The sequence below is a fragment of the Epinephelus lanceolatus genome, chromosome 11 (genome assembly GCF_041903045.1).
Source record: "Epinephelus lanceolatus isolate andai-2023 chromosome 11, ASM4190304v1, whole genome shotgun sequence".
Taxonomy (NCBI): Eukaryota; Metazoa; Chordata; class Actinopteri; order Perciformes; family Serranidae; genus Epinephelus; species Epinephelus lanceolatus.
This window is the reverse complement of record NC_135744.1, coordinates 31,424,558-31,444,537: the sequence shown is the minus strand read 5'-3', so window position 1 is coordinate 31,444,537 and position 19,980 is coordinate 31,424,558. Positions and strand designations below refer to the sequence as shown.

The 19,980-nt window shown below is 41.1% G+C and overlaps 1 pseudogene across 1 annotated transcript; it reads right to left on the bottom strand.

The window, feature by feature from the left end:
- Positions 1-1,683: 1,683 nt before the first annotated feature.
- LOC117269654 (von Willebrand factor A domain-containing protein 7-like) lies at positions 1,684-19,368 on the bottom strand (annotated as a pseudogene). The gene is made up of 16 exons (XR_013492348.1): positions 17,903-19,368; positions 16,525-16,724; positions 16,165-16,424; positions 15,784-15,873; positions 15,540-15,662; positions 14,798-14,984; positions 14,514-14,689; positions 14,156-14,268; positions 13,934-14,050; positions 7,470-7,659; positions 7,246-7,378; positions 6,610-6,759; positions 5,583-5,675; positions 5,223-5,500; positions 4,817-5,110; positions 1,684-4,338 (listed from the first exon to the last, which is right to left on the bottom strand). The product of XR_013492348.1 is annotated as a von Willebrand factor A domain-containing protein 7-like (transcript).
- Between the last annotated feature and the right edge of the window lie 612 nt (positions 19,369-19,980).

Sequence of the window (19,980 nt, the reverse complement as noted above, 5' to 3'; positions counted from 1 at the left end):
TTCTGTGATTTATTATATTCTGTTATTCCCTTCTATGGATGTGACATGCTGCTACAAATGTATGCTAATAACTGACTGTATTACAAACCCAAACATTATGTAGTAAGTCCATTTTATATTACTGTCCACTGAGCTACAAGTCTCCTGTCTTGTTTTTACTCTCTTGCGTCTGTGAAGCCACAAAGCCCTGTTCACCTCAGCCTGCCAAATCATGTCACCTAAGACCAGTTTTTAATTTGTACTCATTTGTACTTATACTTTCAGGAAACTGTGTCATTGAGGAGAAAGTGTATCATACCCAGAGGTTCCAGTTTGACCCTCGAGCTCTACGTCACAGAACCAAAAAATCCATCTATGACATGGACCTTCAGGGGCTCCGAGAAGCTACAAATGGAAGTGCTGGGATTCTCATGTTCCTGCCAGCTGCCCCTGATCCAGCACATGCATTACCTGACATGAGGGACTGTGGTGTAGTACAATGGGAGGAGGCCCTTGAAGATCCACTACAGCAAGTGAATGTTGCACTGCCCCCCACACTCCCATCCCTAGCAGCTACACACTGCTCTTCCAAAGATCAGTTCTTTGAGGCAGCTGTACAGCAGTTGGACCAAGATGATGTTTCAGCCGTGTGTCAGCACACAATAGACCAGAGTAATTCAGATGGATGGCGTGACTACAGAGTAGGGCGTGTTACAGCGTGCAAAACACATAAAGTGTTTAAAAAAGTGAACCATGTAGTAGTAAACAGTATTAATACTGCTTTGCTGAAAGAAATTATGAACTATGTGCCACCAGCTCACTCACCAGCTATCCATTGGGGCAATTATAATGAAAAATATGCTGTGCACAACTTTGAGAAGCTGAACCGACGTAAGCACAAGGGCATGAAAAGAACCCCCTGTGGACTTATTCTGTACGGCCAGCTGCCCATAATGGCTGCATCACCAGATGCACTTGTAACTTGCAAGTGTTGTGGCACTCGTCCCCTTGAGGTGAAGAACCCCTTCAAGCATCGAGCTCTCAGTATCCCTAAGTTTGCTGAACAACCAGATTCTTGCCTTCATATCACACCAACAGGTTTGGTCCAGTGGTTTCTTCTATAGCTACAATGAAATGATTGAATATAGAATTTCCTAAAAAATAAAATGTTTAACTCATTTTGTGGGAAGTAGCATCACTTAAGAGTTGATTAGAATTAACTTGCTTATATTGCCATATTGTCTATCAAATGGGTGTCATATAAAAAAAGAGACTATAAATTGAAATATTGCTGTTCCCTACAAACAGGTGAAGTAAAGCTGAAGGCAACACATCCCTACTACTTCCAAGTTCAACTACAGATGCTGGTCACCGATGCAGATGTGGGGTACTTCTTTCTTCAAACTGCTTCCCCATACAACAGATAGTACACAGAGGAAATCAGCTTTGACCCCTTGCTAGTGGAGGAGATAATTGCAAAATCAACAATTTTCTTCCAGTCTGTGATTCAACCAGAGTTACTGGAAGGGATGTTGAAGAGCTCAATGGAGAAAGGTGAGGAAAGGGGGACAGCCGGTTCATCTGGTCCAGAGGCTCTCCAAAGCGCCACAAGCGATGAGCCGCCACCATCCAGTGCAGGAAACGTGGTTACACCATCCAGTGCAGGAAACGTGGTTACACCATCCAGTGCAGGAAACGTGGTTACACCCACCTCATCAGCTGTGGAGTGTCCTTGTGTTGTGTGCACAAGGGAATGTGTGGGTGACCCACACACAATAGAAGAAATGAGTATTTATTGTTACTCTTGCAAGGAGTGGTCATATTGGACATGTGTAGGGTTAAGTGGTCAGGAGGCCTTCCTCCAAAAGAAGGTGACCAATTGGTTTTGTGCAAAAATGTGAACTGTTTGAACATTAATTCAAGTATGATATGTGGCACCCCTGGACTGGTGTCATGGCACCCACTTTGAGAAACCCTGGTTAAGTGCACTAAAATATAGAAGTGAACATTCCTCCAGCCTATGCGTACTGTGTACCGTTTAATGCACTAATATACAGCACTTGAAGAAAAAGTACACAAAATTCCTGTTTTGTTTTGTTACAGTATTGACAGTGGTGGAGTAAGTACTCAGTCCAGTAATTGCGTCAAAGTATAGATACTCTTAGGGAAATATGACCCAACTACAAGTTCAAGGTAAAAGGTTGCTTAGTCAAATTTGTACTCGAGTCCAATATCTCAGTGACACTTCAGTGGAATTATAGGTGGCTGTGAGTTGATAAGTGCTGGCTTTTTTTCTGCAACAATCTGGTACCTCTTTACTTTTTGAGACTGCGCACCTTTGAAATAATGTATTGAGGGCAGTTTTAACCGCACCTCATTAAACATCCACTGGAAGATGGCATAGTTTTCTACGCCTGTGTGCAGATGCATCAATTCATCTGAATGCTTGATGGCAGAAATATCATAAAGTACTGGGAATGACTGTTTCTCATGTGATAACATTCTCTCAAAGTCATCTCTCTCATGCAACAGTTCTTCCTGAATGTCTCTGTCAGATAAGATTCCATCTCTCTCCTGCACAACATGCTTTGATTTCATCTGGCACTTTTCACAAACACAGGAACATGTGCAAGCACTTGCTGGCTTAAAACAGTAATTGTGCTGCTGCATGCAAGACTGCACTGAAATAGCAAACAAATGGATGGATGGAGCTGGAGGTTTTTATTTGCAAATTCAGATTAACAGTACAGTTGCAGTTTTCAAAGAAACACTGCAAAAAGGATAACACAAAAGCCCTTGGTTTATTTCCATTGTGCTCCCGTGAACCCAATTCATACGCACAGACAGACAGAGCATACATCTCCGAGGGCTTTTGATCAGCAGCTGAGGATGTGCTCCAGGGTCCCTCTCTTCTGACATAGAGGGCAGAGTGGCACCTCCATCTTCGCCCAGCAAAGCATGTTAGATGTCATACACAGTCTGAATTAAGAATCTTATAATATTTTACCATTCCTTGACTGACGCTCACACCTCATCTTAGGTCCTTCCCCTACACTTTGTCATAGCTAGGTGTTGTGCTGCTACCCAGGCAAGTTCTTCCACCAGATACAATGCCTAAGGTCCTGTGCTGTAGCTGTCAACTCAAAGTACACGTCAAATAAAATTTCCCCAAACATGGTTTCTGTCATTTTAGGTAGTTCTTATCATGCTGATGTATGTTCAAGTGTTCATTTTCTCCGATTAGTTTGGTTTTAATTCGTTATTTGATGCTATAAACACAGTCTGACCACCCGGGCTTTTCTTTTGGTACTTCTGCTGACCGGCAGTGTGCATTTGCATATTAGCCAAATATATATTCAGTTTCACCAAGCACATTTAGATTTAACATTTAGATTTACTTTTATCATTTAGATTTAGATTTAACATTTAGGTTTAACATTTAATATTTAGATTTAACTGTGACATTATTTTTAACATATTTCAAATATTGCTGTAAATGTGGTAGAAAGTGACTTTAAAAAATTCACCACTTTTTTAAACGTTGTTTGAAGCTATATGTGGCAAAAATGTTGCTGTAAATTTCAGTGTGAGCCACTTTACAAACGGCACCCAATAACTGAGTGTATAGAGTATGTAGTTTATTTTCCAAAGCCAAAAGGACATTTTTAAACTTATCTCACCCCCACACTAACATGTAAGCACTCAGTTGACCCCAAGTTAAAATGTTAATTTGAGCCCCAGGACCGTGATGCTAAGGCAAAGAAGAAAAGACTGAACAGCTCTGGTAGACAAAGACTCAACAGCTGCTACTGTTGGACGCTGTGGGCTATTGGTGGTTGTAGTTGTCTTGGTTGTTGTTGTGGGAGTGGTTGTGGTTGTGGGAGTAGTGGTTGTGGGAGTGTTTCTGGTTGTGGGAGTAGTTGTAGTTGTGGGAGTGTTTGTGGTTGTGGGAGTGGTTGTGGTTAAGGGAGTGGTTGTAGTTGTGGGAGTAGTTGTGGTTAAGGGAGTGGTTGTAGTTGTGGGAGTGTCTGTGGTTGTGGGAGTGTTTGTGGTTGTAGCGACGGTCCGGACGCTGTAGAAACAGGTGGCTACGTTACCCACCCGATCCACAACCACCAGCTCCACATCAGGTGAACAGCAAGATGCATTGTAGGAAACCAGGGTTATGTTCTCATTGTCAGTGGCCAAGCTGGTGTTCAAGGTCCCGTTGCCTTGTCTGAGGGTAATACGGTCGACACCCGTCCCATTAGCACCATCAGTCACCTGAACAGAGAGCTCCCACATCGATAACACGCAGTTATCAGAGCAGTTGGACTGCAGGCTGAGCAGTTCACACACTGGCTTAGTGATATCAGTCACCTATGAGGAGCAAAAGTAGGTAAAAGTCAGCTGGCTTTAGAAGAAGATACATTTCATTTATCCCCGAGGGGAAATTCAGTTTTTCCACTCTGTTATCATATACACACAGGCCCAAAATACACACATGCACAAACAGGACCTATACGTGTATCAGATGGAGAGATGTCAGAGTGAGGGGGCTGCCCATGAATAGGCGCCCCGAACAGTTGGGTGTTTGGTGCATTGCTCAAGAGCACCTTGGCAGTGTCCATGAGACGATCTGACACCTCTCCAGCTACCAGTCCACACTCCATATTTGGTCCAGACAAGGACTTAAGCAAGTCACCCTCTGTTTCCCAACCCAGGTCCCTATGGACTGAGCTACTGCTGCCTCCAGTCATTAATTCAACCAATAAACACAGTGATGAAGGGATTAAATATGACAGAATGATCATTCACTGCCTCAACATCTATTGAAATGTGATTTGTGAAGAGTTACCGTTTCAAGGACAGTGAAACGCCGCACGACGTAGTTGGTGTCTGCGCCTCCTGAAGCCTCGGCCGAAATGGTCAGGGTGACGACAGTACCAGACGCAGTGTTAAGAGGTGCTGTGAGGGTCCCTGTACCGTTGGCACTGCCATCGGTTTCCAGCATTAAACTGGACGGGAAAGTCGAGGGAAAACTTTGGTCATTGGTAGCTTGGATGCTGAAGGTTCCTCCTGCACCGCTCGTCATCACAGTGAAGGGAATTGAAAGTGGTGTTCCTGGAACTAAGACGCTGTCTGAATCAGGCTAAAAACAGAAGGAAATCAGTCACTATCAGTCGTATATAGTAAAAACTGTGGCAGTACAGTTTATCTCAAAAGTCATATCATAAGTTTTTAGGCAGATGCATTTCACTTACAGAAGTAACAGCCACAGCAGACGCTCTGATGTTGGTGGGGGACTGCCTTTGAAAGTTTGTTGAGGACATTCTGGAGGAACCATTGTTGCTCTGCCCTTTCACAAGCACCACAAACTCCTCTGCTGGTATCCTGTCAAAGTGAGCCAAGAAGTCTCCTCCACCCTGAGCCTCCACGTTGCCATTAACCTCTCCGGACCCAGACGATTCAACCAGAATGACTTCTGTCACTGTGGCGGATTCACTCCCGGTCACCGTCACCATCAGGCTGCCATTAACACCTTCAGAAAAAGAGAATATCCACTGAAATATATAATAAATAGTCAATTACTTTGGCATATCACAAACTTCTGGCTCCTTTACCAGCTCTGGGACGATTTTCTACAACATCAAAACCTCCGAACAGGCCCTGCGATTCCTCCAAAAAGTTAAACAGGAAGTCAATGGGACTTTCACCTGCAAATAAAAAAGTTACAATAAAAGAAAGTCAACCAGAGAGGCCAGATGTATGATCACCAATAAATATTCATTACTTTTACCATTTCTTTGAAGCATTTTTATAACTATCATAATTTTTAAAGACTGAAATTACAAAATTAAGCACAATCCTTCACAAAACAGCCGATTCAACACTGAACCTTCAACTAACTTCAACCAGAAACTAAATTTCATTCATCTCCACTATATAGGTTGCTATTTTTCTGCTAGTGCAACAGCTTGGGTCCCTGTTTACCTCTTGTAGGCTTCCCAAGGGAACTACAATAGAAGGCAATGTCATGACATCAGTGGCAGCATGGGAATTTGAGTGAAGTCAATGGGGCAGACACTGCAATCACACAATAAGCCATCATTTTGTGATTTTTTTTTCTAAATGTGTAGGTTAATTTTCCTTTTAAAAATGTCCGTCAGCATCATGTAATGTGTGTTTCTGAAATTGGTGGTAGGATTTTTTCAATCAGAGTTGAAACAACAAAGATATGATGAGTTATAATGTGATTTGTCGTGCCAGCCTCATTGACTCCAAGAGAAGTGGCACCAGTGTTGGGCTCCAATGCAAGATTCCAACGCTGTCTGAACTGAAGTCATGTCCTTTCCTTCTTTTACAGTTTCTTTGTTAACTACTGCACTGACAAACTTGCCAAAAGGAAATACATTTGGACCCATTAGATTGTTTATGTTGTCCAGTTTGAAACGTTCTGTTAGATTGGTGCTGTCAGGTGAAGCATTGGATATTTCACAATCCCAGAAAATAACAAACCTATGTTCATGGCTATGTAACTCTTTTTTGATTTTGAAATACCAGCCTTTCAAGGTAAGGGATAGTTATAAATAAAATAATAACGTTAAGTACTGACTATGTGATTCAACCTCATAATCGTGGAGTTCTCACCTACAACCTTCAGAATGTAGGGATTTGTTGACACCATTTGAATTTCCCACAGTCCAACTTGTTGCTTTAGCTGCAGAGTCTTGAAGTTTCCCACTGACTGGGATGCAGTGATCAGTGAGCCTGTCGTGTTGGTGCTTTCCTGAGACACACCTAAAAGGAGAGCAATGGCATGTAATGAAGCACACTGGGTAAAAAGCCAAAAGTTAAGCATTTAAGAAGCAAAAAAGAAAAAAGTGCTGCACTGGGTCAAAACCTGCAAAAAAACGCTCAGGTGCTCTTCAAACACAGGGAATGAAATAGATCCAATAAAAACAGAAGGACTGTCCTGAATGTAAACTGAAAGTTTCAAAAAGTGTTCAAAAATGCAGTCCGAGGCACTCCGGGGTAATATTAAAAATCCTTTATTAAGCACAGGGATATCAACATGTTTCGACTCAACGAGTCTTCATCAGGATATCAACATTTAACATTTAACATTTCAATTTCTTAGAGCAGCTGCGTGAATTGTCGACCACAGTGCAACACTTACTACCACCACCAGATGGGGCCAAAGTTAGACATTTCCACACAAAGAGGCTTTAAAGAACCTCCTCTACTCCTACAGTGATAACACCTTTAAAATATTTCAGTGATCACCTGAGGGACTGAGAAGAGTAAAGGTCACAGAGTTCCCAGTGATGTAAACTCTGAGGTTTTTCACCGACTTGTCAATGGTGAAGGTGAAATTTTCAGCTTTTCCTGGATTCCTGGCTGCCTGCAAAAGGGTCACCTAGGAGATGAAATGAAACTGGTGTCACAACTGAATCGTGAATGAAGTATGAATTTTGAAAACTCATAATGAACAGTGAGAGTGTTAATACCAGAGAGGAGCTGGATGTCTGTTATGATGCTGGTGGCTTCAAGGAGCTCACTCTGTGAGACTTCAATAGCCAGACCTCCTGAAGCCTGAGCCAGGTCTATGTACAGCTGATTCACTGATCTCGCCATTCGACTATCATCACTCTGTCTTCGATGACGAGGTTTCACAAAGACAGTTAACATGCAGGTTATCTAAAAAGAAATGAAAAAGTTTGAATAAGAATTCAAGGTCTTGGGGGGCGGCAGTAGCTCAGTCCATAGGGACTTGGGTTGAGAACCGGAGAGTCGCGTGTCCAAGTCCCCATTTGGACCAAATATGGAGCGTGGACTGGTGGAGAGGTGCCAGTTCACCTCCTGGGCACTGCCGAGGTGCCCTTGAGCAAGGCACCGAATCCCCCAACCGCTCTGACCTCTCTCCACTTTGTGCATGTATACGTCCTGTTTGTGCATGTGTGTGTCTTTCGAACCTGTGGACATCATAATGACAAATGCGCCTATGCTATGCGTGAAGTACATTGATGCTAGTAGCAAATCTGGCTAGCAGTGTTGGGGGTCGTTACCAAGCGGCAACCTCCGGGGATGACGAGTGAAGCCAATGCAGAAGTGCCAAAAACTGCAATTTATTGAATGTTTGTTTACCATCTAGCTCTGCTTTCCAAAGCACGGCCGAAATATCGTGAGAACAAGCAGCGATCTCATACCGTGCCTGAAATCTCGCGAGCTCTAGATAAAGCCCAGCTGGATACTACTCCAGGTGGAGGTGTCTCGTCCTCGGTCACATCCAGACCTTGAAAATAAGGCTGCAACCGGTCCCATTCCTTGCAACAGAGGCATTCCTCTTCTGTGGGCATTGGGGCACAGTATTCACAGGTACACCACCAATCTCCAGAGCTACGACGCCCTGCAGCAGCCATCCCTCGTCTCTCATCCTCTACCTGTTGCGCCTCTCTCTCTCTCCTCCTCCGTTCTTCAATTTCACAAAGCTCTTCGTCAGTGTATTCTGGCTCAAATAAATAAGGGTGGCCATCAAACTCTGCAAAATCAAATTCCTCCTCCACAAAGTCTAAGTCTGGCAAAAAGTCAGCCATTATTCTATAAATCTTTCATAAAATAAATGAATGAACTTTTCAGGCTACTGTCCGGTTCTGCCTTTCGGTCGCGCTTTGGAAAGCAGAGCTAAATGGTAGACAAACATGGCAGCACACCGTTAAGGTAGGACAACACATTTACATGTCATTTTATAGGCTATATGTTCTCTGACATTTATCCTAATGATATGAGGCGGTCTTTGTGGAAAAAAAGCTTGTTTAGTGGACTAACTTTGCACACAAATTTAGGACGAGACAGGTTAAAATAAACCAAAATTTTCCTATAAAATTCTCAACTTTACAGCAGAAATAAACATGTTTACAGCCTGGTACAAAAAAAAGGTTTTGGTCTCTATAGCCAATTTCCCCTTTCTTGACAACTGTGTTATTAAGGTTTAAAATTGTGCATAATTAAGGGTGTGGCCACTTGGAGTGACAGGTGGCACAGGGCTGTTTCAAGACACTCTGAGGGCCCCAGGCAAGAGACTTCTCCGTCGCCGGTAAGCCCATCTTGCGCCGTATTTGTCAGGAATACGGCGTCTGTGACCCCCATTCAACTCACAACCGGCAGGATTCGCCTTTGGTTTCTGCTGCTGGTTGAAATCTGTACTCGCACAGTGTGCTCCTGAATGATTTGTTTTTCTTGCGCAAAACTATTTTTAGTCGCAAATGTGAGTAAAATGCTCGCACTGTAGAGCTCTATGGAAAACAAATCACTGTAGCATATATAAAAAATCTAACCTACAAGTAGAAATAAATAAATAATAACTTTCACTGCTTAAAGATACTCAATAGCTCAGCTAATACCTGAAATGTCACTGGATACCAGTACCGCACAATGTGGGACGTATGGTCACCCTAGCCACTCGCAAGCAGCAGCTAGTAGGGGGCCCCATTAGGGGGGATTCCAACGTGTTGTCGTTGTTGCAGCATCTATAGGGGTTCCATCATATTGTCATTGATATGGACCAATGTCAGCCATCTCTGGGGGCCCCCTTCCAGCTCGGGGCCCTAGGCGATTGCCTAGTTTGCCTGTCTGGTTGCGACGGCCCTGAGGTGGCACCATCACAGGTGGCTAACTAGCATGCTAACTACCCACTGGCTCCGCTGTGCGGAGCTGAGCTCAGACTCGGCCATCTGCTTGGCATTGTCTCAGCTAATTCGTGTCCATGTTCAAGTCATTGAACCTGCCCTCTCAGCCGTGTCTGTGCCTTTTGGATATTTTTTTCAGGCAAATATTGGAGTAATATGGCTTGCTGTTCGATTAATTGTACCAACAGACCATCCAAGAAGGCTGTGCTCCAGTTTTTTCGGTAAGTGAAATTCGGAAATTCTAGTATTATTTATGTTTATATGTTAGCACTAATTAGCGGGTATTGGTGTCTGCGGTCACCACCTAGCTGTCAGCTTATTATCATTATTATTATTACTAAGCCTTTATTGAGGACAAGTAAAATCACGTTGAGACTGGAGGGCTCATTTTCAACTGCGACCTGTATCACAGCAGCAACATCCACATCAAGTTACAGAGCAACAGACAATACAATACAAAACAAGCTTAGCTCGTTAACTAGCTAACTAGCCAGCTGCAAGACGCCAATCCGGGATGCATCGAAGTCAGGACCTTACAGAGAAGTGTTAGGATTTAGGCATTTAGGGAGAGAGTATTTTGAACAAAATGCGTCTGTGTGAGGTTTGAAAATAAAGGTCCACCACGTTACTTAGCTAACGTTATGCAATGTTAAAAGGATAGTGCACCCAAAAATGAAAGCCCCCCTCGGCATATGGGTGAATAGATAATGGCTGAATTTTCATTTTTGGGTGCACTATCCCTTTAAGGTTAAATTTGTCATATGAGCAATGTAACGTTAACGTAACATTAAGGCTATACTTGTGTATGTAAATTAAAAAGTGGCGAACTGTGTGAAATTACAATAAGGTGTGTAACGTAATTGAAAAGAAATTAATGTGACATTTGACTGTCACATATAAAATATTAAGAAGATTAGCGTATGATATAGGCCTGTAGTTACACAACAATAGATAATGCACAGGCAGAATATGAGGAATGTGATGGCCACCACCTTTTTGTTTTGCTAAAATAAATTGATTATGATCTGTTGAACACTGAAGTAATTTAAGTTGTATTGTTTGCATGTAAAGGAGTCTGTGAAGTAGGTAACCTAACACATATATTACTTTTAATATCTATTTGTCTGTGTAAAGTTTTCCTCTAGGTGACCCAGACAGACTGGACCAGTGGACACTCAATGAGAAGACAGAACTGGACTCCAAACAAGACTTCCCGACTGTGCAGTGAACACTTTGAGAGTCATCACTTCAGCACTGACTCCAGGATAAAGACACCTTTTTTTCATACAGTACCTCACAAAGAGCCAAGAAACTTTTTAGTTTAAAATGATGAATTATTGGCCATAATACATTTAAATACATTACATAAATTACTAATTGTCATACATTACTAAGTACTCGATTAGGACACAGCTTGCTCCGTACTATTACTGATAAGGTGAAATTACTGTCACCAGTAACATTAACGTTACACATACATTTCAGTCATTTAAGTCTGGACAAAACCAAGTGTTGCAAATGAACGTACCAAAATTAATGTTATATATTTAAAAACGTTGAAGCATTTTTTGAAATTGTGTAATCTCAATAACAGCTGAATCATTGTTTCAAGATTTGTTGTATAACGTTAGTTTCAGGTAAACTCAACTTACCTCAAGTTTCGTGAGGGAGCTGGCACCAAGCGGGAGCAGGCAACACCACAGGGCTTGCCAAAGTAGCGTAGCTTGTTAGCCTTAGCTAACTTAGCAGCGTCGAGTGAGGTGGGCGTGTTTAAGCAACCAGGCTTAATTTGGCCCGCCTCTTTGCCTATTTTTGATTGGCCGGGAGTTGGGCGGAGTCAGGCACTGCCAAGATGGTGATGGCCAGAGCCAGCTACTTTGAGCTTCAAACCCACTCCTCAGAAACCAATGAGTGACGTCACAGTGACTACGTCCATATTTTTATACAGTCTATGGTCGTTACTCAAAAGTAATGTATTACACATTACTTAGGAAAAAAGTAATCCCTTACTTTACATGATTACTCCCTGGAGAAATCAATAAGGTACAATACTCGTTACATTACTAGTTAATCTGTAAAATTGCCTGAAATGCATTGTCACGTAATTTGCCAGTTAACGATATAGCATTAGACCTTACATATATGTAACAATCCTAAGGTAGGTATAGTTAACTAGATGGATATACCCAGAGTCGGCTTCACGAGGGGGCACCAGGGGGCAGTGACCCCCCACTTCATTCGCTGTGCCCCCTCACTTGCATAAAACCATATATTTTCTCCCATCAATGTAATTGTAGCGATGACTGAAATCCATTATGCTATTAGGCTGTTGCATGAGGTGTCAGGCCAGAGCTTCTTGTTCATTGCACAGCTGGTTCACAAGGTAGGCCCCTAAGCAGACTTCCCTCTTTCTCTCCAGGCGGGGGGTGGTTACCGTGTGTAAAGGTGTGATGATTGTATTAATTGCCCACTGCCCCACAGTCATTTAGTTCATTTTTGCATATCAGCACCACGTTCATCAAATAAAAAAACTCGAATTTGTAAAATACTAAGCGTTATCAATACTTAGTAGGACAATGGACGTTACAATTATAAACTGGAAGTGTGTGCTCCGTTACAGCACAGAGTAGCGGAGTGAAATGTCTGTCTCCTCTCTCCTGCTATCTGCTGTAAACACATGAAGCTGCTCCCATGTCTCCTCGGGTCTCGGTGCTTGTTTGCAGCAGAAACTCTCCCATCCTCTGGCTCGTCCCCGCATCTGTGTTGGCTGCTGATCAGCTGGACACAGAGGACGACCCGTTGGCAACAGCCTGAAGCCCATCATCGCTAACTCTTAAGTAAGGGGAAGATCTAATGATGAATTTATGTAACACAAGCAATGACTTAAGTGTTTGATTAGTAACTGTAATGTGATTACTGCATTTAGGGACAATAGTGCCCAATGGCGGTTTTAGGGGGGGCCAGCAGGGGCTAATGCCCCCGTAACTATGAATCCGGCAACGCAGAACACGGAACTAACAGGTTGCCGGTTGGACCACTTAAAGCGGTGTACCCACTGGATCACCTGGAAAACATCAGTAGAGAATTGTGTGGCTGTATTTAAGACAACTCTGAGCCTGCATGGCAACACACAGCACCATTGAAGTAAGCTCTGAAAACTTACATATCACATCATGTTGATGTAGCCATGTGAAAATTGACCAGATACTCTCGTCTTTTCTGCGTGTGACTTCCTGTTTGACACATTTGGTCTGTGCATATTGACGTGCTGTTGCGCGGCGTCCATCAGAAATAGACCCAACCTCGACCTTGTAGGAGGTCGTGGGTTGCCATAGATGGGCCTGTCCCAGAGGCATTCAACTACCAGAGGGCTTTTGTAATCTTCTTCTCGAAGCCGCAAATTAAATGCTCTGATTCAGGGTCCGTACTTGCAAATTGTGAGGGAGGGAGGGAGGGAGGAAAGCAGTAATTTGTGTCTGTTTGTGTGTAATTCATTTGAGTCTTACCTTTTGTTTTCTTTTCGTATTGCGTATTTTGTATTGTTTTGCGTATCTGTAACTGTGTTTGTGAGTGAGAGAGTTTTAAAATAATATTTTGTTTGCACAAGATTTAAAATAATAAAATAGCCCTCCAGAGGCAGATCAGTACGTCAGTCATTTTTCTTTTGATCACTGAAATGTTTAACCACTAATCCTTAGCCGTATTTTAGGTGTAACACTTCACCATAACATACCACTAGTGTTTTTATCAGTAAAAATAGACCATTTTTTTCACACACAAAAAGCACAAAGATGTTGAAATCTAGGCATATTCTGCCATCATAACTTGGCTCTCAGAATTCATCAGATTGATGCCTTTTCTCCCGGGGGAGCATGCCCCCAGACCCTCCTACAGGGTTTAAAACAACGTACTTGTATGTGCCTCTGTATCAAAAGGACTGGCCCTAGCTTGCCCCCCCCACCCCCCACCCCCCGCCACTGGTAGTGCCTTACGCTACTCGTTACTGAAAAAAGCCATTTTTGGCGGTAACGCATTACACCCAACACTGCTGGCTAGCTAACGTTAAGGTTACATTTAACATTTAACATTTAACATTTAGATTAAGATTTAACATCTAACATTTAATATTTAGATTTAACTGTGACATTATATTTAACATTTTTCAAATATTGGTGTAAATGTGGTAAAAAGTGACTTAAGCTAAGCTAAATGTGGCAAAATGTCGCTGTTAATTTCAGTGTGAGCCACTTTACAAACGGCACCCCATAAAGGAAAGCAGTACTCGCCACCGTGTTGGTTTGCTCAATGAGTGCGAGCACTGTGTTTCTCAGGTGTGCGTCTTTAGCAGGTGCATCAGTGAAGAGGAAGATTTCAGAACTGGGAGGAGCACCAGTTAATGCCAGCTGTATGAGGAAGAGAGGACAGCAATCATACGGTAGTTTTACCTTTACTTTCTTTCCTATATTCACGTTTTGCAGACAGATTATGTCTCAAAGGCATCACAGTACCTGAAGCCCTGAAAGACTCATTTCTGGAGGATCTCCTCCACCAGTTGCTGTTAGTGAATTAATAGCATTCCTGAAGACTTCTGGGTCTGTTGTCCTTGTCAGTGGCCCAAAATCTGAGGTTCAGGTGGAGATGCATGCATTTGTGGAGTGCTTCATGATTTACAAATACTGTTATTTTTCTTATTGTATTGCTGGCATTTTATTTGAGCAGTGATAATATTCAACCAACTATACAGCACATGACAGCACAAAAAGTCCACTGCTTTATATCACTGAGTTACAGTTTAGCAGGCAAGAGGATGAAGAAAGAAATATAAATTTTACTTCACTTCAGAGGGATAAAACATTAAGCTCATACCTGGATCATTGAAAGGTACGAGAATGTAAACTGAGGGCTCGTCTTTTGTTCCCACTTTCCTGTCGATTATTTCAGAAGTGACAGTCCTCACTGCTGCAATGTCATCACTCATGCTTCCTGTCGTGTCGATCACAAAACAAAGAGCTTTACTGGATCCTCTCCAGATTCCCATCATCCTGAGGGATGGAGAGAAAAGGAAGGAGATGAAGAGATAAGAGATAAAAACTCTTTGCAATCCTCCTCCTTACCATGCATATCTGAAACATAGAGAAAGGGTTTCATACTGTAGGAATGGTTTGTCACCAGCAGCCCCTCGAATGTCCTCCAGGAGCTCACTGGTTGCAGCAATTGCCACATTTGCAGCTTCCATGTGGAGGTGTCCATGGCTGGATGTCAAAGTGTCTTTATTGATCCCTCCTTTAGGTTCAATGTTACTTGTTCTATCAAGAAAACCTCCGTGGCTGCATTTTCCTGTAAAGCATTAGAAACAGAATGAGAACAAAATACTTAATGTATCCTTACATAGCCAGAGAATACCAGACTGACTTTTTGGGGACGAAACAATTTTCTCTGGCACTGTGTTTTTTTAGCCACACTAGCAACACGGCTGCATGCATATTTGCATATCTGAATAATATTAACTCTCTTTAAGCTCTGTTTTAGGTCTTCATCGGCTCCTGAGGGCTATATCTGGTTCCGAAGCTGCTCAACACTCCAGTATGTTCACCAGCTAGCTGCTAACTATGTCTGTCTGCTGTTTGGTGATGTGCAGTTGGTGCACAGAGGGCTTTCGCAGGTTTTTGACGGCAGTGAGAATGGACCGAAACAGTAAAGATGTGGGCCAGACAGCTTGAGAATGAGCTGAAACTCACCATAAAGTTCTGTGAAACCAAAGGGAGCTGCCTATTTTGGTCACAGTTCACACAGGATGATTATTTTTTAGTATTTAAGTAACAGACCTGACAAACATGACACAATGAAATGAAAATTTATATAACTATTTAGGTAAGCAGGTAGGATGGTTACCTCTCGGTTTAGACACAAAATTAAAGTATCCTGTGGTTAGTATATTTTCCCTGAGAATATCCTCCAAAATGTTGTTCCTGCAGTCGTCTCCATTACAGTTGTGACAGGTTGCTCTGCTTTCAGCTGTGGGAAAGAACATTTTGTTAGTCTTTTCTTTTATAAATGCATCATAATATTTCCTCATCTGTTTCTTTTGTTTCGGTGACGCAGCCACTCACACACTGACACAACATCATTTCTTTACCTGCTATGTTGCCAACGTTGGTGTCTGATCTGATCAGATTGGAGTTTGGGAGTTTCCCATCTCCACCCAGTTGCTATGACTGTAGAAATCCTATTATATAAAAACAACAACAAGCAGAGCATCTGTTATCTAGCATCTAGTACATTAATACCAAGATCTCTTTTCAGTAAGTCATATTAATGCTCCCTTTAACAGGTTGTTGTGTGCTTTATAAATAAAGTTTGAGTTGAGTTGAGTTGAAATTAAATATATGTCAGTGCACACAATTTTGGCCTATAGAACGAAACTGTCGCTTGCTGAACTTGAGGGAGAGTTTTGAAGTGTGACACTGAAGAAACAAAACTGTGATGTAAACAGAAGGAATGATAGAAAGAAGGCTACCTGTAGAGGGTGTAAGATTTGTCCCAGTTTTTCTCTGGCAGCCTCAAAGTTCTGTTCCCTGTTGCTGGCCTTCACAGCTGCCAATCCATCTGTGATGATTTTCCTTCCCTCCAAAATTTGTTCATTGTCCATGTGATACTGTGCTTGGTTGAAAAGAGTTGAGTCTACTTGTTGATTCTTTGATTGATCAATTGGATGGTTTGGAGGAAGCTCTTGGATGGCGCTTCACATGCAGCAGCAACAGCATCAACAGTCAGAGACTGTGGACACAAACACACACAAAATGAATAATACTAATAATAAAGCCACTGGTCATTTAACATAAAAAGTCAATATAAAGTGGTTGACATTAATCTTTACAGGAAAAGTGAAGTCTTTGCCCTCAGCCAGGGACAGATCATGACATGTCTCGGCAGTGGTACTTAAGATTGCTCTCTTAGTGATCTCCTGATGACTCAGAGATTCTCTGCTGGATGAACCAAACCCAGAAGCTCCAGTCTGCAGAAGCAGGAAACACACCACAGCCAACCCAAACATCACTGCGCAACCTGTCAGAGAAACTAACACAACACAATAGCTTATTAGCTCAGGGTGTCCAAACATTTTTGAATGGGGGCCAGCTTAGATAATGTGAAAATATCTGGGGGCCAGCCACGTCTCACATCAGATGGATTATTCAAAAAAGAAATCACAAACAAATGAGACAAGCACAAGTGTTTCATAATTCAGTTAAAATGTATTCAGCTTTTAGCCACTCCTGAAATCAGCGGCACTTACTGTCCTCACCACCCTCACTTTAAGTTTCTTTGCCATGTTTGCTACCTAGAAGCAAATGTCTGCTGGTAGGTAACCTTTTTGTTTGCTTGTGAAAACACATCAGTTCTGTCTACATAGTTCCTACTTGTTGCATGTCTACAAACTGCATGTAATTGTGAAGTGAAGGAAAGAAATACAAAATGATGTTGCTTGATTAACTAATATTGTGTAGCCATGTATATACATACATACACTGATATTTTGAAAAAAATGTCAAGTCAAGGGCTGTTTAAAATTGGCCCCCGGGCCAGACTATAGACATGCCTGATATTAGTCATTAGTCTGTGGTCCATAAAGTCGACTACTGCAGTAGAATATAATAGGGATCACCTTTCATCCCAAAAGGATGATTCCTGAAGATTTTGCTGTCCATTGATCTAGAACCACCGTCAGATTAAAATTTAAGATAAACTTTACTGACTGCACACAAAGTTGCTACGAAAACAGTTTTGGTTATAAAATCAAACTCCTAGAGGTGACAAACCTCTGTATAGAGCAGGATGTAATGTGATAAACACTTTTACTACGACAAGATTTCTGTCCAGCACTCGAAAAGTCACAGCAGGTCACACATCATACAACAATTTATTACTTTACATTAACACAAAATAAGAATAACAATTTTGGGCCATTTGGTATTTGGTCAATTTGATTTAAAGTTATTATTTTATAAACATTACAAACATTTATTAATATTATACAAATTATTTCATCTTCAAAATTCAAGACATGGAAACAAAACACTAAAACAGTCATTTAACTGTTCTGGTACTGATTAATAAAAACATCTTTTAAAATGATAAATGATTTTCCTGTGTGATGTAGCCACAACACAGTGTCACAGTAGTAATTATAAGATGCTGAGTCATATGAAAATGTAAAAACATAAACATATGACATGTTAGATATGATCATACTGTACCTTAGGTCTTGATGTTGACTTGTAAATTTCACTTTTCTGTAGCTACGACTTGATTTATAAAGCTTCAAATCCAGGGAGGAGTCCTTACTGTTCTGGACTGGTTTGACTTGTTGCCTTGGCCTGTTAACAGCATGTGTATGATTGTTGTTGGTAAAGGGGAAACACTAAGTAATTTTTGTTTTGTTTTGTTATTATACAGCAAATATTAGCTTTGATTTCCGATGATGCCATTAAATTAATTCATAAGCAGCAGAGGATGTTTTTCCTATGCTGTTTGGACAATATTCCTTTTGAAGAGATACTGGTGCTGATAGGGGCTGAGGGTGAAACACACAAGTACAGGCAGGTAGATGCAAACAGGATACTGCTTCTGCTACTTAAAACAGACAAGTACAGACAATACTCACATCAAACACTTAAGTGAAATAGCATGAAGATGCAAACAGGATACTGCTACTGCTACTTATGGTTGAAATAAAAGAAGTAAACAACAGAGCTTTCTGCTGTGACTGTTTGAATTCTTTCATTTTTCCCTTCTGATGACAGATGATGTGAGAAACCTCAAAGTACTTGACAGCAGATGACTGCATGTGCTACAGTACAATATAAGGACCAGTAAGGATCATTACTCCCATTTTACTGAAAACTCATGAATCCTTACAACTGAAAACACTTAAAACATGGTCTTATTTAAATGTAAAGAAAAATGGCTTCTGTTTCATGTTCTGTTCATAAAGGAAACCTCATCAGTGCATGAATCTTAAGTACATTGTTGTAAAAACGGTAACACTTTACAATAAGACACAAAATTAGAGTAGTTACTGAGGAACTAATAAGGAACTAATGAGTAATTACTGAGGAACTAAGGTACACAACAGTAAAGTAGTTACTGAGGAACTAATGAGGAACTCATGATGAACTAATGAGGAACTAATGAGTAGTTACTGAGGAACTAATGTACACAAAATTAAAGTAGTTACTGAGGAACTGATGAGGAACTAATGATGAACTAATGAGGAACTAATGAGTAGTTACTGAGGAACTAATGTACACAAAATTAAAGTAGTTACTGAGGAACTAATTAGGAACTAATGATGAACTAATGAGGAACTAATGAGTAGTTACTGAGGAACTAAGGTACACAACAGTAAAGTAGTTACTGAGGAACTAATGAGGAACTCATGATGAAGTAATGGGGAACTAATGAGTAGTTACTGAGGAACTAAGGTACACAAAAGTAAAGTAGTTACTGAGGAACTAATGAGGAACTAATGAGTAATTACTGAGGAACCAAGGTACACAAAATTAAAGTAGTTACTGAGGAACTAATGATGAACTAATGAGTAATTACTAAGGAACCAAGGTACACAAAATTAAAGTAGTTACTGAGGAACTAATGATGAACTAATGAGTAATTACTGAGGAACTAAGGTACACAAAATTAAAGTAGTTACTGAGGAACTAATGAGTAGTTACTGAGGAACTAAGGTACACAAAATTAAAGTAGTTACTGAGGAACTAATGAGGAACTAACTATTAGTTAATGGTCAGTTCTTCAGTAACCCCTGATCATATTTCATAGAGGAGTTAATCACGACTTAATGATTAGTGAACTAGTTACTTCATCAGTACAGAATCATTACTCAATAATCTGTCCATTGGTTAACCTTTTTATGTCCTAAAGTAAAGTGACACATAATGAGTAGTCTTTCATTACTTCATCATCATCTTTACAATTTTCTTAAAATAATCAGACAGCAGGATTCTTGAGAAGAGTTTAATTCATTATTTTCAGACCACATACACATTAATATGACCATCCATGTTATTCTGTACGATGATGCCTTAGAAATAAATAGTGTGTCACATTTTAGGTAGGCTAAGCTTAAAGAATTTATCATGGGGGCTGCGTGTAAAGTACTGTATACTGATCACACCGTTGTTCACAGTACAGTTGTTTGAGGTGCACAAAATTTGGAGTAGTTACTATGAAACAAATTTGGGATGAATGATGAACTAACTAATTAGTTAATGGTCAGTTCTTCAGTAACTCCTAATCAAATTTCAGAGGAGTAGCA